Source organism: Borostomias antarcticus (genome assembly GCF_949987555.1).
Source record: "Borostomias antarcticus genome assembly, chromosome: 17".
In the NCBI taxonomy this organism is placed as follows: Eukaryota; Metazoa; Chordata; class Actinopteri; order Stomiiformes; family Stomiidae; genus Borostomias; species Borostomias antarcticus.
The window spans coordinates 22,785,650-22,790,649 of record NC_140250.1 but is presented as its reverse complement, the minus strand read 5'-3'; positions in this window follow the sequence as shown (position 1 = coordinate 22,790,649).

Here is a 5,000-nt window from a genome sequence, read left to right as displayed (position 1 = left end):
AGATGAGCAGGCAGAGAGCAAGAAGAGAGTTCTATTCAGGGTTTTAATGAGCTTGTCCAAGCTGAATAATTGATTTCTAATTCCAGCCAGCAGCTGTTGACCCGGCCAGGGAGGCTGGTTCTGAATGGAGCTGGAGTATGAGGTCTCCTCCGGGGGGACGGGCCGGCTGGGCTCTGGGGTTCTCTGGTGACTACCTGGTGGATGACAGGAGAACATTGCTGAAGACATCCTCTCCTGTTCTCTACCACAAAGATGCTGGTTGGTTGGATGGTTGGTTGGATGGTTGGTCTCTACCACAGAGATGCTGGTTGGTTGGATGGTTGGTTGCATGGTTGGTGGATGGTTGGTTGGATCAATGGGTGGTTGGATGGTTGGCTGGTTAGTTGGTTGGTTGGTTGGTAGGTTGGATGGTTAGTTGGATGGTTGGTTGTGTGGTAGGTTGGATGGTTAGTTGGATGGTTGGTTGTGTGGTAGGTTGGTTGGATGGTAGGTAGGTAGGTAGGTAGGTAGGTAGGTAGATAGGTAGGTAGGTAGGTAGGTAGGTAGGTAGGTAGGTAGGTAGGTAGGTAGGTAGGTAGGTAGGTAGGTAGGTAGGTAGGTCGGTCGGTCGGTCGGTCGGTCGGTCGGTCGGTCCGTCGGTCGGTCGGTCGGTAGGTAGGTTGGTTGGCTGGTTGATTGGCTGGATGGTTGGTTGGTTGGTTGTTTAGTTGATTGATTGGGTGGCTGGTTGGTTGGATGGTTGGTTGGTTAGTTGGATGGCTGATGGTTGTTTGGTTGGAACATTGCTACAGTATATAAATAAAGTTGACTTTGAATTAAAAACACTGTCACTGAATCCCAAATGCTAGGCCAGAAACAGGTGTCGTTCTGGACCCTGATCTTAGCTTTTAGGCCGATATAAAGAATGTGAGGAACTCAGTTTATCACCTAAGAAAGATTGCCAAGGTGAAACCTTTCCTCTCCCAGACTGATACTGAAAGACTAATACATGCTTTTATTCCTAGCAGGTTGGACTATTGTAACGCTCTCCTGTCTGGCCGACCAAAAAAAGCGATGAGTCGACTCCAACTGATTCAAAATGCTGCAGCACGTGCTCTTACAAAGACCAGGAGGGCTCACATCACACCCATTTTAAAATCACTACACTGATTATCTGTCAGTTTTAAAATAGATTTTAAGATTCTTTTATAAGTATTTAAATCCATACATAATCATGCACCTAATTACGTGTCAGACATTTTAAAATATACACATAGTAGGTCCCTCAGGTCCTCTGGCACTGATGTTTTAATGGTTCCTAGAGCCAGGACTAAGAGGCATGGGGAGGCAGCCTTCAGTTCGTATGCCCCCAGCCTTTGAACACCCTGCCAGAGGACCTGAGAATGTCTGAGACTGCCGTAACTTTTAAGCAAGATCTTAAAAAATACCTTTTTAATATTGCTTTTACTGCATAGATTGTGTTAAGATCTTAGAGTGCTCTTAATTTGTATTCCCTGTTTTTTATTCATTTTAATTGTATTGTTTCTTTTAAATCTGTTTTCATTGTGTTTACATGATTTATGTTTGTATCCATATTTTGCTTGATTGTACGAATGGTGCTATAGAAATAAAATGACAGTGACATTGGGTGGTTGGTTGGTTGGTTGGATGGATGGATGGATGGATGGTTGGTTGAACGGACAGATAGATGGATGGATGGATGGATGGATGGATGGATGGATGGATGGATGGATGGATGGATGGATGGATGGATGGATGGATGGATGGATGGATGCATGGATGCATGGATGGATGGATGGATGGATGGATGGATGGATGGATGGTTGGTTGGTTGGTTGGTTAGTTGGATGGTTGGTTGGATGGTTGGTTGATTGGTTGGTTGGTTGGTTGTCTGGTTGAATGGGGTTGGTTGGATGTTTGGTTGGTGAATATTCAGCCCAGTTCTCAATATAAGATCTTCAACCATTTGAAACAATTCACTATGACAGCTTGTTGGTAATAAATATTTTACTTTAAATCCCACATTTCCTGATAGATATTTCTCTATTAGTTTTGTCTATTTACCTTCTGCTTAGATGATCATGTACTGGGGGCTAGTGGGACAGCAAAGAGTCTGACTGTGTGTCTGTGTGTGTGTGTGCGTTTGTGCGTGTGTGTGTGTGTGTGTGTGTGTGTGTGTGTGTGTGTGTGTGTGTGAGCCAAAGTCGCCCAGAGGCTCTGTAAGCTGACCTCACGGAAAATAGGTCTAATTATTGTCCTGACAACCCCTGCTATCATATTCAGCCCGATCAGCCGCAACCTGGGAGGGTTGCAGTGTGTGTGTGTGTGTGTGTGTGTGTGTGTGTGTGTGTGTGTGTAGGGGGAGAGAGGGAGAAAAATTAACAGAAATATACACCCCTTAGCCATGCAACCAAACTACCCCCCCTAAACTGAAACTGCCCCCATTTATTTTTAATACCCTAATCAGCAGGTCCCACAGGGAGCTTGATGTTCCCCTAACAGAACCAGGTGAGCACAGGTAAGTAGGGAGGAGGGGAGGAGGGGAGGAGGGTGGTGGTGGTGTGGGGGGGGGAGTTGGAGGTAGAAAGGGGAGGAGAAGAGGAGGTGGAAGGAGAGAGAGGGGGATGTTGTGCCACAACAAAACCACGTCTGGTTGTTCAACAGATATATGGGGGTAAAAAATGGAACAATGTATATAATCTACGATCCACTGCGGTGTCCGTGGACAGTGTCACCTTTCATCAGCTCAGGGTGGGAAGCGTGGGAGAGGAGGAGGAGAAGGGGGGGAGGAGGAGGAGGGGATCTGGATGAGTGAAACGACAAGAGATGGAGGGATACGGGGATAGAAGGGGGAAGAGAGGGAACACAGAGGAGCAGGGGAGGAGAGGAGGGAGGTGATTAGACGACAGAGGGATCATTAAGCCGGGGCAACAGGGAGGATAGGGGGGGGGTGAGGGAGGGGAGGGGAGGGAGGGAGGGAGGGGAGAGAGACTCCAGAACTGGATCATTATATGATGGATTTCAGGGGCTATTTTCCCAGTTAGTTTCCCAGGGGCGGTATTCCGAAAGAGCGCCCTGGGAATGGGACACTCGGCGCCGCGTCCGTGAGAACGCGGGAGGCGGAGGCAGTGCTCCTGGTCTGCCGGCGGAGGGGGAACAGGGGATCGCAGGTGAGGGGTCGTCTGTTCCCATGTAACACCTGGCTCGCACCGTCGTTTAACGCACTGCTCGTTGCGGAGTTGCGAAATTCTAGACATTTCAAAAGCGGGGAACTTTTTTTTTTTTGTCATGTCTTAGGCACGCTCACACACTGACACACACACACACACACAAACACACACATCTCTTCTGTCATGGTAGTGTGTAGAGTGTAATAGGCCCTGGCAGTGTGAGTGCAGTAGGTCAGCCACCCTATGGCCCAGGCTAATAGGGGCTAAGCACGCAGGCTTGTCCTGACATGTATTATTAAACACATCATCTACTGCCCTATGAAAGATTCAGCTGGACTGGCAGGGTTCAGTTATGTGATCCTCTCACTGGTGTTTATGGGTGTGTGTGTGTGTGTGTGTGTGTGTGTGTGTGTGTGTGTGTGTGCGCGCGTGTCTGTGTGCTAAACCAATCGTTCAAACTGTATTGTTTGAATGTATAATATGGAAATTGACACGGGATGTCAGTCTAGAGGTTTAAAAAACAAGATATTCACAACCATTACCACCGCGGAAATAAAATATGAATGTGTGAAGAGCATTTCATCCATCCCCCTCCCATGAATGTGCACCCTGACAGTCTCTATGAAAGTGCCCCCCCCTCCCATTGCCCAAATGCCCCCCCCCCCACACTCAACTGCCCCACTCTCCGGAAACGTCTTCATCTGGTGCCGCAAACCTCCTTCAAGTGCACTCTGGCCCTTCAAACACCTTTGCTCTGCCTTCCGTGCTCTTTCCCCTCTCCTCCCCTCTCCTCCTCTCTCCTCCTCTCTCCTCCTCTTCCCCCTCTCTCCGCTCTCCCTCTCTCCTCTCCTCCCCGCCGGTACCTTTGAACTGCATGCTTTCAAAAATGCTGCTTTCTGAATTAATCATTTTTCGGCAGGTGTCGTGAGGGGAGGAGGGGACTGGGGGGAGGTCACGGGATGGAGGAGGGGGGGGGGGGGGGTAATAAATACGGAGTGGAGAGCGCCTCACCCCCCCCCCCTCAGACCTAGATGAAAGGCCTGGCGCGTCCCTGTACCTTTAATTTAGAGCTGAAAGGGACAAGGAGAAGCGGGGGTGCGAAACGCGCTTATGAATATGGAGAAAATTGAATGAGAGCCATCCCTTTGAATACATCAGTCCGAACGAACCGGCGAATGAAGCAACGCTCTCGCTGCCTGGGCCTTGGGAGGGAGGAAGGTCGCCCGGGAACCTTGGAGAGACAGATGGAGGAGTTTGCTGCATGATGTGTGTGTGTGTGTGTGTGTGTGTGTGTGCCATTGTACCCTTGCCGTGTATAACTTTTTCTAGTTTGCCTGCGCCACAAGTTTGAAATGAACTGAAATCCAACTAAATCCTGAGTTTGCTTTGAGAGCATTGCAATCACTTTACACAGCAGTTTATTAACTAGCCTAAACCTATATGAAGAATTTGGTCGAACTTATAGAAAAGAGCTTTGTACTATACGCTGTGTATAGACAACATGATCTCACAGCAATATGCCATTGTGTTGAGATATAGTAGATATAGTAGTAGTATTATATCGCATAGGACAGATCATTCTATAAATCTACGGCCGTTTAAAAAAGTTACATGTCAGGGTTTGGGGGAGTTGAACAAAAAGCACTTGATTTGAGTGGTGTCCACCCTGGGAAGTACTGGTCTTGAATCCCAAATGTACAACCTTGCCAGGCAGATCTTATTGTACTTCACAAATTTGGGGCATTTGGGGAATGGGTGGGGTGGGACGTGGTGGGGGAGGGGGGGGGGGGGGGGGGGGCACTTTCATAGAGACTGTCAGGGTGCACATTC